Source organism: Lithobates pipiens, unplaced genomic scaffold (assembly GCF_037356315.1).
Source record: "Lithobates pipiens isolate NorthernLeopardFrog02 unplaced genomic scaffold, aLitPip1_a1.2 Scaffold_13, whole genome shotgun sequence".
In the NCBI taxonomy this organism is placed as follows: domain Eukaryota; kingdom Metazoa; phylum Chordata; class Amphibia; order Anura; family Ranidae; genus Lithobates; species Lithobates pipiens.
In genome coordinates this window covers 136,568,620-136,588,789 of record NW_027507718.1, presented here as the reverse complement: position 1 = coordinate 136,588,789, position 20,170 = coordinate 136,568,620, and the positions used below count along the sequence as shown (strand labels likewise).

The window sequence follows — 20,170 nt, the reverse complement described above, 5'->3', positions numbered from 1 at the left end:
TCAGAAAGAACCTACCACGACTGTCATATTACACAGATTTGCTGATAGGAAAAAAATACGTTATGGGAGGCGGAGTAACAACGCTGCGAGAAAATGAATTGCAGTCCGGAATTGGAGGATAGAAAAATGGGCGTGACGCTGAGGGAAAGGCATATAAGGGGCGGGGAAGATACAGTGTATCGATAACAAGAATTACACAGGCGGCGCCGGAGGTTAGTGGGCGTGGTGGAAGCGTGGGCGGGGCCCTGAGGGGGTGGTCTGGAGAGCTAGCGGTCACAGTGCTCGTTGTATACGGAGGGCCGAGAGGGGGACGATCAGCAGCAGCATCACCGATTTGCTTGGCCTAGATTTTAGGTTGAGACTAATCCCGTGGGTGCATTAGTAATGTTACTTCTTAGGGAGTGCGGGGTTTGGCACATGTTGTTACTAACAGCTTTTCTAATAGGTTCTATTCTATGAAATCTTCCGTTTACATCATCTACCAAACTTAGGCAACTTTACCCCATTTCTCACTGTATATTGTAATTTACACCATTATGGCTGCCAGGGCTGCCTTTAATATTGACTGGTCCCTGGGCAAACATATATTTGTGCCTCCACACCCATGCAACGTTGCTCTCCACATGCTCTGAGACAGACAAGAAATAGCAGCTAGATGCAAAATCTGTTTGCGGAATCAAATCAGACAGCGATTGTTTTTGTTTGCCAGAGGTTACATTGTATCATTCCCACTCACTGACTGGCTGCTAGAGGTTACAGTGTATCATTCCCACTCACTGACTGGCTGCTAGAGGTTACATTGTATCATTCCCACTCACTGACTGGCTGCTAGAGGTTACAGTGTATCATTCCCACTCACTGACTGGCTGCTAGAGGTTACAGTGTATCATTCCCACTCACTGACTGGCTGCTAGAGGTTACAGTGTATCATTCCCACTCACTGACTGACTGCTAGAGGTTACATTGTATCATTCTCACTCACTGACTGGCTGCTAGAGGTTACAGTGTATCATTCCCACTCACTGACTGGCTGCTAGAGGTTACAGTGTATCATTCCCACTCACTGACTGGCTGCTAGAGGTTACAGTGTATCATTCCCACTCACTGACTGGCTGCTAGAGGTTACAGTGTATCATTCCCACTCACTGACTGGCTGCTAGAGGTTACATTGTATCATTCCCACTCACTGACTGGCTGCTAGAGGTTACAGTGTATCATTCCCACTCACTGACTGGCGGCTAGAGGTTACAGTGTATCATTCCCACTCACTGACTGGCGGCTAGAGGTTAGTGTATCATTCCCACTCACTGACTGGCTGCTAGAGGTTAGTGTATCATTCCCACTCACTGACTGGCTGCTAGAGGTTACATTGTATCATTCCCACTCACTGACTGGCTGCTAGAGGTTACAGTGTATCATTCCCACTCACTGACTGGCTGCTAGAGGTTACAGTGTATCATTCCCACTCACTGACTGGCTGCTAGAGGTTACAGTGTATCATTCCCACTCACTGACTGGCTGCTAGAGGTTACAGTGTATCATTCCCACTCACTGACTGGCTGCTAGAGGTTACATTGTATCATTCCCACTCACTGACTGGCTGCTAGAGGTTACAGTGTATCATTCCCACTCACTGACTGGCTGCTAGAGGTTACAGTGTATCATTCCCACTCACTGACTGGCTGCTAGAGGTTACAGTGTATCATTCCCACTCACTGACTGGCTGCTAGAGGTTACAGTGTATCATTCCCACTCACTGACTGGCTGCTAGAGGTTACATTGTATCATTCCCACTCACTGACTGGCTGCTAGAGGTTACATTGTATCATTCCCACTCACTGACTGGCTGCTAGAGGTTACAGTGTATCATTCCCACTCACTGACTGGCTGCTAGAGGTTACAGTGTATCATTCCCACTCACTGACTGGCTGCTAGAGGTTACAGTGTATCATTCCCACTCACTGACTGGCTGCTAGAGGTTACAGTGTATCATTCCCACTCACTGACTGGCTGCTAGAGGTTACAGTGTATCATTCCCACTCACTGGCTGCTGGAGGTTACAGTGTATCATTCCCACTCACTGACTGGCTGCTAGAGGTTACAGTGTATCATTCCCACTCACTGGCTGGCTGCTAGAGGTTACAGTGTATCATTCCCACTCACTGACTGGATGCTAGAGGTTACAGTGTATCATTCCCACTCACTGACTGGATGCTAGAGGTTACAGTGTATCATTCCCACTCACTGACTGGCTGCTAGAGGTTACAGTGTATCATTCCCACTCACTGACTGGCTGCTAGAGGTTACAGTGTATCATTCCCACTCACTGACTGGCGGCTAGAGGATACAGTGTATCATTCCCACTCACTGACTGGCGGCTAGAGGTTAGTGTATCATTCCCACTCACTGACTGGCGGCTAGAGGTTACAGTGTAGCATTCCCACTCACTGACTGGCTGGCTGCTAGAGGTTACAGTGTATCATTACTACTCACTGACTGGCTAGAGGTTACAACACACATTATGGCTTACTATTTTATTTTCTAGAGGTTACAGCACACATTATGGCTTACTATTTTATTTTCTAGAGGTTACAGCACATGCCTTCTGCTTGTTGATTGGTTGCTAGAGATTACTGTACATCAATACTGCTCACTGATTGGTTGCTAGAGGTTACTGGAAAAGAAGAAAGGTAACAGCGCTCTCTGCAGGGACAACTCAATCCATACTCACAGGTGCCAAGGCTTAATGTGTCCCAACACACTCCAATGCAACAGTAGTAAGAAGAGCCAGCAACACTGTAGTCCTTGTAGCGTAGTTTTATTGGTACATCAGAGTGACAGTAAGACAAATGGGAAATAGGAAAGACATTTCGGAAATAGCCTTAGTGTAATAGGAGCATTCACAGTAACAACCAATGTAAAGAGGGATCTACACTAGTGTGAATGAAAGCCCCAATGTAATGAGAATATTTACAGTGCCCACTAATGTAACCAAAACATTTAGCCTGCATTCACATTTGTGTGTTGGGGAATACATGCAAAATCGCTTTTATGGTGCCACAAAAACATGCTGCCCTTTAGCAAGTACACAGCAGTGCCATTAATTGTTAATGACACCCTCATGCATTGGCTGAGATGTGTGTATTCACATGCACCAAAATTCAGGGTCCTGTGGCACCATGTTATATTGAAGAAGGGTTCCACCTCCAATTTGCTTACCTTTGCAGAACAGGCTGATGTTAGGCTTAATGACTATAGTTGTAGGCAGGACTTTCGAGCATCCTTTCCCCAGTGGGCAGCACTCAGCAGAAGTAATGGTAGATATGACCTCAGGGGGACATGATATACATATGAATGTCGCCTCTATTTACATCTCAATGCCGCAGTCCACGACTATTTACATATTAATGCAGCCTCTGTTTACATATCAATGCAGGTTATTTACATGTAAACACAGGGTCTGCAGGTGAGTCATCTGTACATGGAAGTAGGGCAGAGCTGGGCAGCAGCAACAGAACTTTACACTGAGATATCGGGACACAGCACAGGACTAAAACTTCAAGGGACAAGGGAATTTAAACTGGGTTAGTTGACAAGTATGAAGCAGCTGCTTTAGGCCCTGCAACAATGATGGGGCCCAATGCAGCTTCCCCTTTTGCCCTGCCTTAAAAACGGTCCTGGGCCATTAGCACACATTACAATCTGATTGTACAATTTTTTATGGTGGCTGCACATGCATCAATAGATACATCCATTTCTTTTCCAATGATGGGAATATTAGATTTATAAGTTAGGTATAGCAGTAATAAACCCAAAAACTAAAATGGAATATATAGCAGCTTACTAACTCTTAGATGTGGTGACATACAGTGAGGGAAAAAAGTATTTGATCCCCTGCTGATTTTGTACATTTGCCCACTGACAGAAATTATCCGTCTATAATTTTACTGGTAGGTTTATTTTTTTAAAAGTGAGAGACAGAATAACAATAAAAATATTCAGAAATATTCATTTAAAAAATAAGTAAAATTTGTTTTGCAGTTTAACGACTCCACGCCCAACATATAGCAAAATGATTACTTGGAAAGTGGTTCTGTTATCCTGACTGGGCATCATAAGACGTCCAGCAGGATAAGCCACGATCGGGGGCGCGTAGCGTGAGGTGATGTGTGGTGTCTGACACACTGCATCTCCAATCTAGGTGAAGAGCCAATGAGGTAGGCTCTTTACCATGTGATCAGCTGTGTCCAATCACAGCTGATCAGTGTAAACAGGAAGAGCTGTGTATTGGCTTTTTCTCTACTCGCACTGACAGGTGTGAGTAGAGGAGAGCTGATCGTCTGCTCTAGTGTTGGGGGGGGGGGGGGGGGGGGGCTGCGCTGACATTCAGCGCATTGATTATCAGTGCAGACCCATCAGGGTTGTCCACCCATGGCCACCAGGTAAGCCCACTAGAGCCCACCAGGGATGCCAATCAGTGCCCATTAAGGATGGCACTCTGTGCCCATCAGTGATGCCTGCCACTACCTCCTGATCAGTGCTGCCTATCAGTGCTGCCTATATGTGCCCTCCAGTGCCACCTATGAATGCCAGTGTTGCCTATCAGTGCTGCATATAAGTGCCTCATCAGTGACAATCCGTACTGTCGCATCAGTGCCAGTCAGTGTAGGCTCATCAATGAAGGAGAAAAAGTGATTATTTACGAAGTTCTGTAACAGAAACAAAAAAAAAAACTACTTTTTTTTCAAAATTTCCGTTCTTTTTTAATTTGTAGCTCAAACAATAAAAACCACAGTGGTGCTCGACTACCATAAAAAGAAATCTCTATTTGTAGGAAAAAAATGATAAAAATGTTGTTTGGGTACAGCGTCACATGACTACACAATTGTCATTCAAAATGTGATAGTGCTGAAATCAGAAAAACTGGCCTGGGCAGGAAGGGGGGAAGTGCCCTGTATTGAAGTGCTTAATGAGTGAAATAAGTATTTCATCCCCTATCAATCAACAAGATTTCTGGTTCCCAGGTGTCTTCTATACAGGCAATGAGCTGCGATTAGGAGCACTCTTGTGTTGGTAATCTCAGCTTGTTACTAGTGTAAGGCACCTGTCCAGAGAAGCAATCAGATTCCAATCTCTCCACCATGGCCAAGACCAAAGAGCTGACCAAGGAAGTCAGGGACAAGGATGTAGACCTACACAAGGATGGAATGGGCCATCGCCAAGCAGCTTGGTTAGAGGGTGACAACAATTATTCGCAAATGGAAGAAACGCAAAATAACTGTCAATCTCCCTTGGTCTGGTGCTCCATGCAAAATCTCACTATGGAGTTTCAATGATCATGCAAACGGTCAGGAATCAGCTTAGAACTATGCAGCAGAATCTTGTCAATGATCTTAGGGCAACTGGGACCATAGTTACCAAGAAAACAATTGGTAACACACTACACCATGAAGGACTGAAATCCTGCAGCACCCGCAAGGTCCCCAAGCTCAAGAAAGCACATGTACAGGCCCATCTGAAGTTTGCTAGAAGGAATGCTGCCTATGACCCCAAGAACACCATCCCCACCGTCAAACATGGAGGTGGAAACATTATGCTTTCGAGTGTTTTTCTGTTAAGGGGACAAGACAACTTCACTGCATCAAAGGGACAATGGACAGGGCCATGTACCATCAAATCATGAGTGAGAATCTCCTTCCCTCAGCCAGGGCATTGAAAATGGGTCGTGGATGGGGCTTCCAGCATGACAATGACCCAAAACAAATGGCCAAGGCAACAAAGGAGTGTCTCAAGAAGCAAATAAAGGTCCTGGAGTGGCCTAGCCAGTTTCCAGACCTTAATCCCATATAAAATATGTGGCGGGAGCTGAAGGTTTGAGTTGCCAAATATCAGCCTTGAAACCCAAATGACTTGGAGAGGGTCTCCAAGGAGGGGGTGGGACAAAATCCATCTTGAGATGTGTGCAAACCTGGTGGCCAACTATGTCTGACCACCAAGTACTAAGTCATGTTTCGTGAAGGGGTCAAATACTTATTTCACTCATTAAAATGCAAATACATTTATAACGTTTTTGAAATGTTTTTCTGGATTTTTTTGTTCTGTTTCTCACTGTTAAAAAAAAAAAAACTACCATTAAAATTATAGACTGATCATTTCTTTGTCAGTGGACAAACGTACAAAATCAGTGGGGATCAAATTCTTTTTTCCCCTCACTGTAGTTTTATTCACTTTTTCCTCTATTTTCACCTGGCAATCCAGTCTGTAAGGCCCCTTTCACATAGGTTTTCTGATCGCATCTGCTTACAAGTTTTTCAAGCTCCATGCAGTTCTAAAGGCAAACTAATCTCACTTCTTGGTGAGATTGAGACTACAGGTGACCTGATTCTCCAAACTTTTTCTTCTCTTATTCATGCTTTCTCTCAATCTCACCACTCTGTATCATGCACTCTCTATTTTTCCTTCTCACAGTTGCATCCTCTCTGCTTAAATTCTCACTCCTTCACCCACCTTCTCCCCCCCCCCCCCCCCCACAGCTTACATATATCACCCTCACTCCTGTCTTCACCTTATTACTGCACTCATCAGCTCCTGCTAACTCTAAATCCATATACCAATAAAACCTGCAGGCCACTGGGACATGTCCCCCCACATAAGTCACACTCCCATATCACCTCTCACCCTTCTTCTCCTAACTTCTGGAGACATTTCCCCAAATCCTGGACCACAATCATTTACCTTCGGCCAACATACCCGGCACAACCCATCCTCTGCTAGCAGCCGCAATCCACACAATCTCATTTCTATTCCTCTTAAACCTAGAGCCAGCCTCCCCTTCTCCTGTGCCCTTTGGAATGCCCGCTCTGTTTGTAACAATCTCATCACCGTCCATGACCTATTTATCACTAACTCCCTGAACCTACTTGCAATTACTGAGACCTGGATTCAAGAATCTGACCTTCCTTCTCCTGCTTCTCTCTCCTATGGTGGCCTCCTGTGGACTCACTCTCCCAGGCCTAGTGGACGGAAAGGAGGTGGTGTTGGAATCCCCCTATCCCCTCAAAGCACTTTTCAGGTTCTTTATCCACTCCCCTCTCTGTCCCTCTCTTCATTTGAAGCTCACTGTATTCGCTTATTTTCTCCGGTTTCATTGAGAATTGCTGTGATCTATCGGCCCCCTGGACTGGTATCAAACTTCCTTGACGACTTCTCTGCCTGGCTACCCTACTTTCTCTCCTCAGAAATTCCAACACGCATTCTTGGTGACTTCAACATCCCTGTTAATCTTAACACTCCTGCTACTTCTAAGCTGCGGAGCCTAACCTCCTCTTTTGATCTAAAACAATGGACAAGTGCTTCCACGCACTCTGTTGGCAACTGCCTTGACCTCATCTTCTCCTACCTATGCACTCCGTACACCCTCTCCAATATTCCTTAGCCTCTATCTGATCACCACCTATTAGTTTCACTCTCTCCTTGTCTGCCTCCTCCTTACCTTCCAACTACCAAACTATTACCCGTAGAAACCTTCGCCATCTTAACCCTTCTCTTCTTTTTTCTGCTACAGATTCTCTACGACAAAATCTCATCCTTGTCCTGCCCCAACTTGGCTACTTCTGGATACCTTCGCCCCCCTTACTACGTACAGAATTAGGCCCTGACCACTACAACCCTGGCAGACAGACAATACCTTCGCTGCCCCTTACTACGCACAGAATCAGGCCCCGACCACTACAACCCTGGCAGACAGACAATACCAGAAGCCTCAAAAAACATAGCCGTGCTCTCGAGCATCTGTGGCGTAAAACTAAGTCACAGCAAGACTTCAGCCAATATAAATCTGCCCTCCAAAAATACCATTCCTGCCTGTACGCTGCCAAACAGACCTACTTTATCACTCATTAACACCCTCTCGCGCAGTTCCCGTCAACTCTTTTCTACCTTTACCACTCTACCTCGTCCTCCACTACCCCCACCCACTAACTTACTCACTGCCCTGGAGATTGCTTATCACTTCAAAAATAAGATTGAGATGATTCTCAAGATCTCCGCTCTACAGACATCTCCCTCAGCTTACACTCCCTGTCCTCCTGCACAATCAATACTTTCCTCTTTTGACCCAGCTACTATAGAGGAAGTCACTAAACTTTTTTCTAATGCCCACTTAACCTCCTGCCCCCTGGACCCTGTTCCTTCTCAAATACTACGGTCACCATCTGACTCAATCCTACACTCCTTAACGCATATCTTCAACCTCTCTCTCTACTGGCATCTTTCCCAACCCTCTAAAACATGCACTAGTCACTCCCATACCAAAAAAGGCCTCAAACCCCCCACCAATCTTAACAACTTAAGACCCATCTCTTTACTCCCTTTTGCCTCCAAACTTCTTGAACGTTTAGTCTACAACCGACTGAGCAACCACCTCATTGAAAATAACCTTCTCGATCCTCTTCAGTTTGGATTTCACCCACAGCACTCCACAGAACCTGCCCTCCTAAAACTCACTAACGACTTACTAACAGCCAAAACCAATGGTCATTATTCTATACTCTTACTCTTGGACCTTTCTGCTGCCTTTGATACAGTTGACCACCCCCTTCTCCTCAAAAATATCAATTTGCTTGGTCTCCATGGCTGCACTCTCTTTTGGTTTGAATCTTACCTATCTCATCGCACCTTCAGTGTCACTTACAACTCCACTTCCTCTTCTCCAACTCCCCTTTCCGTTGGAGTCCCCCAAGGTTCTGTCCTTGGACCTCTACTATTCTCAATCTACAGGTCCTCCCTGGGTCAGCTGATAGCGTCCCATGGCTTTCACTACCATTTACAGTGGTGTGAAAAAGTGTTTGCCCCCTTCCTCATTTCCTGTTCCTTTGCATGTTTGTCACACTTAAGTGTTTCGGAACATCAAACCAATTTAAACAATAGTCAAGGACAACACAAGTAAACACAAAATGCAATTTGTAAATGAAGGTGTTTATTATTAAAGGTGAAAAAAAATCCAAACCATCATGGCCCTGTGTGAAAAAGTGATTGCCCCCTAAACCTAATAACTGGTTGGGCCACCCTTAGCAGCAACAACTTCAACCAAGCGTTTGCGATAACGTGCAATGAGGCTTTTACAGCGTCCTGGAGGAATTTTGGCCCACTCATCTTTGCAGAATTGTCCTAATTCAGTTACATTAGAGGGTTTTCAAGCATGAACGGCCTTTTTAAGGTCATACCACAACATCTCAATAGGATTCAGGTCAGGACTTTGGCTAGGCCACTCCAAAGTCTTCATTTTGTTTTTCTTCAGCCATTCGGTGGTGGACTTGCTGGTGTGTTTAGGATCATTGTCCTGCTGCAGAACCCAAGTTCGTTTCAGCTTGAGTACACGAACAGATGGTCGGACATTCTCCTTCAGGATCTCTTGGTAGACAGCAGAATTCATAGTTCCTTTTATCACGGCAAGTCTTCCAGGTACTGAAGCAGCAAAACAGCCCCAGACCATCACACTACCACCACCATATTTTACTGTTGGTATAATGTTCTTTTTATGAAATGCAGTGTTCCTTCTACGCCAGATATACTTGGACACACACCTTGCAAAGAGTTCCACTTTTGTCTCATCGGTCCACAGAATGTTGTCCCAAAAGTCTTGGGGATCATCAAGATGTGTTGTGGAGAAATTGAGACGAGCTTTGATGTTGTTTTTGCTCAGCAGTGGTTTTCTCCTTGGAACTCTGCCATGCAGGCCATTTTTGCCCAGTCTTTTCCTGATGGTGGAGGCATGAACGCTGACCTTAACTGAGGCAAGTGAGGCCTGCAGTTCCTTGGACGTTGTTGTGGGGTCTTTTGTGACCTCTTGGATGAGTCGTCGCTGCGCTCTTGGGGTAATTTTGGGCGGCCGGCCACTCCTGGGAAGGTTCACCACTGTTCCATGTCTTCGCCATTTGTGGATAATGGCTCTCACTGTGGTTCGCTGGATTCCCAAAGCTTTGGAAATGGCTTTATAACCCTTTCCAGACTGATAGATCTCAATTACTTTCTTTCTCAATTGTTCCTGAATTTCTTTGGGTCTCGGCATGATGTGTAGCTTTTAAGGATCTTCTGGTGGACCTTACTGTGTCAAGCAGCTCCTATTTAAGTGATGCCTTGATTGTGAACAGGTGTGGCAATAATCAGGCCTGGGTGTGGCTAGAGAAATTGAACTCAGGTGTGGACAACCACAGTTATAGTATGTTTTAACAAGGGGGGCAATCACTTTTTCACACAGGGTCATGATGGTTTGGATTTTTTTTCACCTTTAATAATAAACACCTTCATTTACAAATTGCATTTTGTGTTGTCCTTGACTATTGTTTAAATTGGTTTGATGTTCCGAAACACTTAAGTGTGACAAACATGCAAATGAACACCACTGTATATGCTGATGACACCCAAAATCTATCTCTCTACCCCTCAGCTCACCCCATCAATCTCCTCACGCATCACTGATCTACTAACAGACATATCAGCCTGGATGTCACACCACTTCCTCAAACTTAATCTATCTAAAACCGAGCTCTTAATATTTCCTCCCCCACGTGCCCCTTTGCCTGACTTCTCTGTCAAGGTCAATGGCACATCTATCAGTCTATCCCCACATGCCAGGGTGCTAGGGGTAACCTTAGACTCCGAACTGTCCTTTCAGGCCCACATACAAGTCCTGTCTAAATCATGCCGCCTTAGCCTCTGCAACATTTCCATAATACACCCCTATTTACATAAAGACACCACCAAGCTTCTAATTCACTCCCTGGTCATCTCTCGCCTCGACTACTGCAACTCCCTCCTCGTTGGATTACCTTTACATAGACTATCCCCCCTCCAGTCCATAATGTATGCCACTGCCAGACTCATCCACCTTACCAGCCGTTCAGTGTCCTCCACCCCTCTCTGCCAATCCCTGCACTGGCTTCCACTCAGCCAACGAATAAAATTCAAAGTACTAACAATAATTTACAAAGCCATCCATAACTCTGGCCCTAGTTACATCACTAACCTAGTCCCAAAATACCAACCAAGCCTCCCTCTTCGGTCATCCCAAGACCTCCTGCTCTCTAGCTCCCTTGTCACCTCCTCCCATGCTTGCCTCCAGGATTTCTCCAGAGCTTCTCCCATCCTTTGGAACTCCCTACCCCAATCTGTCCGACTGTCCCCTAATCTATCCATCTTTAGACGATCCCTGAAAACCCTTCTCTTCAAAGAAGCCTATCCTGCTTCTAACTAACACTGTTTTACTTCCTCCATCAGCTCATCCCCCACAGATATTACCTTTTGTATCAATTGCCCCTTCCTTTTTAGATTGTAAGCTCTAACGAGCAGGGCCCTCTGATTCCTATTGTACCAAATTGTATTGTAACTGTAATGTCTGCCCTCATGTTGTAAAGCACTGAGCAAACTGTTGGCGCTATATAAAACCTGTATAATAATAATAATAATAATAATAATAATGTAAGTGGACTTGTGTCCCTGTACACCCACCCCCCTCCAATCCGTTCAGGGCCAGAGAAAAAATGAAAAGGGACTGCACCCCTTTGTTTTTCCAGACCTAAGTGTGAAGGATCAGAGGTAGCCTGATGTACGGACAGTTTACTTTCAGCAGTCCATAGATTCAATACAGGTGGGCTGACTGCACAAAATTGACATTCATCCCGTTCTGCTGGATTCAGCAGAGGATCTGTTCACTGATCTCCCACTGAACTGAGCAGAGCTTGCCTTAAAGTGGCCAACGACTCATCCATCCTGGTGGAAGGTGTTACCTGGGATAAGATACAGATAGATGAGCAGGTAGTGGAACGAGTAGGTGTCATGGTAACTCACAGCACGATGCGCTCAGTATCTATAGTCCTGGGCATGAACGTCTTGAAAGACTTATGCCCCGTACACACAATCAGACTTTCTGACATCAAAACCATGGAATTTTGTTCAAAGGTTGTTGTCTCCAACTTGTCTTGCAAACACACGGTCACACAAATGTTGGCCAAAAATTACGAACGTGGGAACGTGGCGACGTAAAAGACATACGACGAGCCGAGAAAAGAAGTTCAATAGCCAGTGCGGCTCTTTCTGCTCGATTCTGAGCATGCGTGAACTTTTGTGCATTGAAGTTTTATTAGCAGAAAATGTGAGAACCTGCTAGCCAACATTTGTTCAGAGATTCCGACAACAAATGTTCGTTGGAGCATACACACGTCAGACTTTCAGCCAACAAGCTCACATCCAACATTTTGTTGTTGGAAAATCTGACCGTGTGTATGGGGCATTAGACTTACCCTGCTTGCTAGCCAAGTTTGAACATTTAGGCTGGCACACTCTGGGCTGTGGTCTGCGAGTTGTCTGGCTCCATGTGATCTGAGCCTAGGAGGCTCACCAGAAGGTAGGGAGGAAGCAGCTGGTGCAAGTGGGGCTTGTCCATATGCTCCTCCAAACAAAATTGGCACCCCCTCCAAGAGATAGTTTGTCTTTGCCCTTTGGGGCTTACAAGAAACTGCAAGGAACCAAGGTAACGGTGGAGCTCTGCAAAGACCTAACATCGGGGGAGTGTTGGCTCAGTTTATCAAGCTGGGGATCTCCACAATCCCGCTCCCTAACCATAGCAGACCTCTACGTGGTGACCCGTCACTGCATCTCGAAGGCCCATCACAGAAGCCATCTGCGCCCCATTACAAGCGGCCATGACCTTCTTGAATGAGCCACAATACAAATCATGGCTGGAACAGCTGGTCATTCCTTTCCAGGACTAACCTCTACTCCAACAACGGCTACTTCATCAACTACTGGAGAAACACCTACTGGTCTTTGCCACTAGCCCTAAGAACTACAGCTGCACAGAGGCCATTGACCACCTTGTTCATACAGGGGGTGCTCCACCCATTCAGGAGCGCTATGGTCATATTCCCCCAGCCCTGTGCCAGGTGGTCAAAGACTTAATCTGAAACATGCTATGGGGGGGGGGGGCAATTCAAGAGAGCCGTAGTCCGTGGGCCTCTCATATTGTCCTGGTGTAAAAAAATGTCTGTTTGCGATTCTGTGTAGATTACCACAAGCTAAATGCCTGTACCCACTGGGATGCCTACCTATTTTCCAGGATGGAGGAGTTGCTTATGGGGCCGCGCCAAGCAAAGTTTTTCTCTACCCTTGATCTGGCAAGCGGCTACTGGCAAGTCTCAGTGAGGGACCAAGACCGTGAACAGACTGCCTTTATCATGCTCCTGGGACTATTTAATCGCATGCCCTTCAGACAGATCAATGCCTCCAGGACATTCCAGGGCTTCATAGAGAGGTGCTAGGGGGATTTCAATATCGAGACTGCTAGTCCACGTTGATGATATCATAATTTTCTCTAAAACATTTGAGGACCATGTCCAACACCTCGACCATGTGTTCACCCATTCAAGCCCAGTAAGTGCCGCTTAATGCGTCAGAAACTCAAATATCTAGAGCAAGCATATAGCAGAAGTAGGGGGGGTCCCCCATGGACCAGGCCAAAGACCAGGCAGTGCAAGACTTGCACCCCTAAAGACTATTACTGAGCTGCGCTTTTCCCTGGGGGTGGTGGGATACTATTGGCAATTCATTACGCGCAAATTTGCGCAAATCACTGCTCCTCTCATCCAGTTCCACCTAGAAAAAAGGGGAGCTTTCACCCTCAATCTAGTCCCAGTTGCAAGAACCACAGCAGCAAGCTTTTGAGGCTCTCAAAAAAAGCTGACATTGGCACCTCTACTGGCATCTGTGGATTCCTTGAAACCCTTTTCAGTGTGTACCAATGGAAGCTTACAGGGTCTGTCCTGGCCCAAGAGCAAGATGGGTGTGAATGCGTAATCACCTAAGCGAGCAGTAGCCTGAGCCCACCAAGAGAAATCCACATGACTATAGCTCCTTCAAGCTGGAGTTGCTGGCCCTGGAGTGGGACATCACCAAGAAGTTCACAGAATACCTCACTGGGGAAGAAATAAAGGTTTTCTCAGATAACCCCCTTGCCTACCTCGAGACAACCAAACTGGGGGCTTTGGAACAGAGGTTGGTCATCTGACTGGCATGGTTCAAATACAAGATTCGCTATAGCTGGGGAAACTTAACGGACTTGCGGATGCTCTTTCTCGATATCCTGTAGAACGTCCAGAAGAGGATATACAGTAGATACTAAACAGGACATAAATAGCCCCCATCTTACCTGCATCAGCCTCCTCCTGTTCCCTCAAAGAGAGGACAGCAGCCCCCAGGTGGAACCCACAGAAGAGTGGTCCATAATCCAACAGAAAGACCCTGATCTCATGCAGGTGCAATGCTTCCTGTCACATCGGCACAAGCCATCGTTCTGAGAATGCCACAGACTGCCCAACACAGCAAGAGGGATCCTGATATAATGGGATTGGCTCAAGACACAGAGCAATGTGCTTTATCATCAGGCACACATTCCTACTGAACAGGTGGGCATATTGCAAATCACTGGGGTTTATTTACTAAAGGCAAATCCACTGTGCACTATAAGTGCACTTGGAAGTGCAGTCACTGTAGGTCTGAGGGGGACATGCATGGAAAATAAAAAAACACAGCATGCACATGATTACATCCCGTGATTACGTCCGTATAGTGATGAAATGCGTAGGGAGGAACGGCGTGCTGACGTCACCGCGTTCTACGCCAGACCCAGAATTACGGGCGGCAGCCGAGGGCCGGCCGGCTCAAATTTTGCTAACTGCTTTTTGCATTGGTTGGACATGTGAGTTTACTTGATACTTTTTTATAAAATAAAATGTAAAGAGTTTTATGCTATGTGAGTGTCCCCTTGTTTTACATATGGATTGAGTCATTATGGTTTGAACATCCGGAGTACTCGGAGAGAGAGGTTCCTGTTTGGTTTCCTGTGACGGTTTGCCTTGACCACTTACATATGCGATTTCTGATCTCATCTAAACCTGAGATCTTGTGCTCTGGTAAGCGGCCAGAAATATTTATTGGTGGCAGTGCTTCTTTGGACTTTTTTCAACACGCATTCCTGTTGGTGTTATTCTTCACTTAACACTGGACTTCATATGAGCCTTTGCATGCTAAATCTTTTGGGATTTGCTTGGACTATTTCATTTTTTGTCCATTATGGCTTGTACACTGAATATGGACTATAAATTCCTTAATTTAGTGTATTTGGTTCACATTGTATATATGAATTTATTCATTTATTCATCTATTTTTCTTGCTTATATAATTAACTTATTCACATTAATGAGATATTGTATATTTGATTTATTCATTTATTCACATTATGAGTTTGTACACGTGTGGGTGGTAGTATACAATACTTGCTGTATGTGGTTTGGTTTATGAATTTTATATATATATATATATATATATATATATATATATATATATATATATATATATATATATATATATATATATATATATATAATTTATTTAATTCATTTATTTATCTTGCTTATATAATTAATTTATTATATATTTATTGATTTATTCACATTATGAGTTTGTACACGTGTGGGTGGTAGTATACAATATTTGTTGTATGTGGTTTGGTTTATGATTTTTTTGCCCAAAAATTTTTTTTTCATTGTATTTAGCGCAGCCCCTTATTATATAGAGTTCCGAGTGTCATAGTATAACGATTTGAGCTGCTGCTCACAGGGTGGTTTGTTTGAGTAGCGCAGTTTCGCTTTACATTATACATGATCGCATGATAGAAATTAGCAGAACTTCCCCTCATTTCAGATCTTCCCCTCAGATCTACAGCGACTGCACTTCCAAGTGCACTTGTAGTGCACAGTGGATTTTCCATTAGTAAATCAACCCCACTGTCTCCCAGTTGCACATTCTTCAGATCTGCCACTTACTGCAGGTGATGAGTGAACACTTCAGACTCAACCATACTGAGGCCCTGGTCAAAAGGTACTATTTTTGTCCATGACAAAGGGCTTCCTGTTCTGTACATAAAGCCCCTCCTGAGAAGGCTAAACCCATGGTCATCACCACCTTCAAACCCTTTGAGCTGGTTACAGTGGACTTCCTGATGGTCATCACTTTACCAAGTTCACTGCGGTAATCCCCACCAAGGATCAGAGTCCCTGACCATGGTACTGAACAGACATAGGCACTTGGCTTAGGATTCTGCCCTAGTGGAGCTGCTGTTGCGACCAGGGGACCAGTACAGTGCAGGTGGACAGTCCAGAATGCCCTGCGGGACCTGTTAACTTTCAGTACTCTCCAGACAATTCAGCCTTGAGCCCTGGTCAAGGGCATCTGTGGGGTCTGGTTGATTCCCAACCACCCAAGGCTCCATAATCGTGAACAGAAAGTGACCACTTAAAAGGTGACCCCACAGAAGACAGTGACGTTTGCCATCCAATGCGGTCTTACAGCGGACAACTGCCTGCAAAGTACTCTGATTATGATGTTTACATATAATTTTATTTATGATATTGAGTAGTACCAATTTTATTATCAATATATATATTTTATATACATTTTTTTTATTTTATATTCATCAACTTTTTAAAAAAAAATTCTCTCCCCCCCCATTTTTAAACTGTTTGTCTAGTCACATGGACTCAACATGCCTCAGTAAATAGCTTGAAGTGTCTTCTTTCCAAAATGGGGTCATTTGGGGGGGGGGGGGGGGTTGCGCTACCTTCTCATTTCATGGCCTCCAAAACTGTGAACTGTGAGGGAGTGAAATCACCATTTTACGCCTTTAGAATGTCTGAAGGTGGTGCTTGGTTTTCGGCGTCCTGTACATGGCTAGGCTCCCAGAAAGTCTCTCATGTGGTATCCCTGTACTCGTGAGAAGCAGCAGTATGTATTTTGGGGTTTAATTTCATATAAGCCCATGGCATATTTGAGCAATAGATCATTTATTGACAACTTTGTGCAAAAAAAAAGTGTAATTTCCTGAAACTTGGCAAAATATAAAATATCCCATGGATTCAAAATGCTTATCAGCAAATAGCTTGGGTGTGTACTCTCCAAAAAGGGGTAATTTTGGGGGTGTTTGAACTGTCCTCGCATTTTATGTACAACATTTAGAAGCTTATGTCACACATCACCCACTCTTCTAACCACTTGAAGACAAAGCCCTTTCTGACACTTTTTGTTTATATGAAAAACATTTTTTTTACAAGACTTACTTTGAACCTTCAAACATTATATATTTAAAGCAAAGTCCCTACAGATCAAAATGGTGGTTGTTGCAATTTTTTTTTTTTCACACAGTATTTGCGCAGCAATTTTTTGGGAAAAAACACTTTTTTAAAAAAAATTTAATACACTAAAACGCACTATATTGCCCAAATGTTTGATATAAAAAAAGATGATCTGATGCCGAGTACATGGATACCAAACATGACATGCTTTAAAATTGCGCACAAATGTGCAGCGGGGACAAACTACATACATTTTTAAAAACCTTTGCAGGTTACCATTTTAGATTTACAGAGGTCTATTGCTAAAATTGCTGCCCTCGATCTGACTTTTGAGGTAATACCTCACATGCATGGTGCAATTTCTGTTTACATATGACACCAGACCGACGCTTGCGTGTGAGCATGGGGGGACAGGGGTGCTTTTGTTTTTGTTTTGTTTTTATTATTTATTTTGCTTTTTTTATTATTTTTAAACTGTTCTTTTTTTTTGTTTGTTTTATCTCAGGGCCATAGAGATGATTGGAGCCATTCTGGTCCCTGATTAACTCTATAGTCAGCTGGTGGAACTACCGCATTCTCGGGTTCCCTGTTGGGACAGAGCCCGAGAAAACCATGGAAAATGGTGGGGGAGGGGGGGGGAGTTCCCTCCAACTGCAAGCAGTCTAGAGGCGAATTAGACGCTAGGATTGCTTTTACATGAAAATACAAATACAATAAAACATAGTAAAAATAAAACATTGCAATCTGTGCCTAAAAAATATATGCCAAAGCATGGGGGGCAATCTGCCCCTAATGTTAGGAGCAAATTGCTCCTACACTTCTGCCCCCATGCTTCTGCATATATGCTCCTTCTTTTTTTTTTTTTTTTTTTAACTGTGGTGGTGAAATCACCACCTGGAGTCACAGCTCTACGTATTGTGGGAGCAAACTGTCAGGGCTGGCTTAGCCCTTCCTTTTCTGGGCTGGCTGCTCAGCTGTCGGCTAATTGCCATCTCTCAACTCTCTCCACAGTTACCCAGCTGTTCCTGATCCTGCTAGTCTGACCTGCCTACTTAAAGCTGTCCAGCTCACTTCATCTCTGCCTTCGCCTTGGTCACCTAACAAGAAACCATCTCCTGCGTTCCTGTTTAAAGACTGGCTTGCTGACATCCTTTCTGGCTCCTTATCCTGCTTGCTGTTCCTCTACTGGGATCCCTGACTGCTGGCCTGGCTGATTACCCGATTTGGTTACTGAACTCTGGCCTGGCTGACTACTCGATCCGGTTACTGGACTCTGGCTATGCTTTGACTACACTTACTCTATTTACCTTTTTATTTTGTATTAATAAACAAGTGTGATTTAATTGTACTTCTGTCTGTCTGGTTCATGGTTTCTGACACAAACGCTGTTGCTGTCAAGATAAATAAACCTGTGCTGCAGCTGAATGGCATACCTGCTAAGCAAATGATGGTTAACAATAGAACAAAATAACATTACAGTATAACCGTAACGCTTACACACGGTTGGATTTTCCGACGGGAAATGTTGGATGTAAGCTTGTTGCCGGAAAGTCCAACCATGTGTATGCTCCATCGCACATTTGCTGTTGGACTTTCTGCCAACAAATATTTGTTGCCGGAAAGTCTGATCGTGTGTACACAAGTCCATGCACAAAACTTCACGCATGCTTGAAATCAAGTATTATTACTATTATTAGTACTATACGTCTATTTCACAACGATCCAAGGAGCATTGCCTCAGTTGCTCTTTGGATCGTCGTACCCCAAAAGTCCTGTGCAAACTAATCCCAACTTTAGTCATGAGCTTGGCCTTTCTCAAATTTGGGTTTCTGTACGGTCCATACTTCCCATCATAGTCTGCCCTCTTCAAGATGTCCACCATCTCTTCAAATAACATATTTGAGGCCTTATATCTCCTCCTGGATCTGGAACTGCCTTGCTCTGGGCTTTCCTTGTCATTGCTGATAACAGCACACACCTGCTGTGTCTCTGCTGTGTGCTCTCCCACTGCCTGGAAAGAGAAGAGGTGGGGAATACACTAGAAAGAAAAATGGGGTGGCGTTTGACGCATGCGCAGTGTATATAAAGGCTAACATGCGGACGTCGTACGCACGATCTGTGAGTGGAGGACGGAGGATCATAAGTGCCGATCGTGCAAACAAAGGTACAATTGTAACTTGGGGCATCAGTTGTTAGTGGCCTATACTGCTTATAGATTGGGGCCTATATTGGGACAAGATTAAGGTTTGTCTTGTGTTGCGTCTTGCAGCTAAAATGGTGGATAAATTTGCTGACCCGGACTTCCTGCCCAAATTCCTAGACATGTACAGGGAGCAGAATTGTCTCTGGCAAGTCCAAAACAGGGACTATTTGAACAAGCAAAAGAGGAAGGCAGCACTGGATAAACTATTGGAATTAGTGAAGCCGGTGTACATCAACTATTTGAAGGCCAAAATTGGTAGCCTGAGGAGCACATATAATAGGGAGCGCAAGAAGGTCCAGGATTCCTAGAGATCCAGAGCAGCAGCAGATGACGTATATGTACACAGGCTGTGGTAGTATGACAGACTGCTTTTTTTTTTTTTTTTTGTCAGACCAGATGGAACCCAGGTGTCAGGAAAGGTTCCCTCCACTGGTAATATTGATCATTTTGCGTGCAGTACTGAGATCCACCAGCAGGTGTCTCCTGGCAGTTTGGAGCTGTCCGAAGAGCTTTTCCCTGCTGGAATTGTCCGCTTTGGGCTGCAGTACTGGCGTCCACCAGTGGAGGGATCCTGGCAGTGTGGAGCAGGTATTACCTTCTGCAATCAGGCGTCACATGACTGATAGCAGCCATAGTATAAAGTGCACAGACACCTTGCCCTGGTATTGTCCTTGTGCCCTGACATGCAGCCTGTTTATCTGTTACCTGATCCTGAAACCTTGATTCCTGCATCCTGCCTCCTGAACCTGTTGTACCTGAGCCTGTCTATTCCTGATCCCCCCCC

General features: G+C 44.7%; 1 long non-coding RNA gene across 1 annotated transcript; it reads left to right on the top strand.

The window, feature by feature from the left end:
- The first annotated feature begins 112 nt into the window (after nucleotides 1–112).
- On the top strand, nucleotides 113–18,531 carry LOC143976039 (uncharacterized). Its single transcript, XR_013272466.1, has 2 exons — nucleotides 113–212; nucleotides 18,195–18,531. It is a non-coding gene; the product is annotated as an uncharacterized LOC143976039 (long non-coding RNA).
- The last annotated feature ends 1,639 nt before the right edge of the window (nucleotides 18,532–20,170 follow it).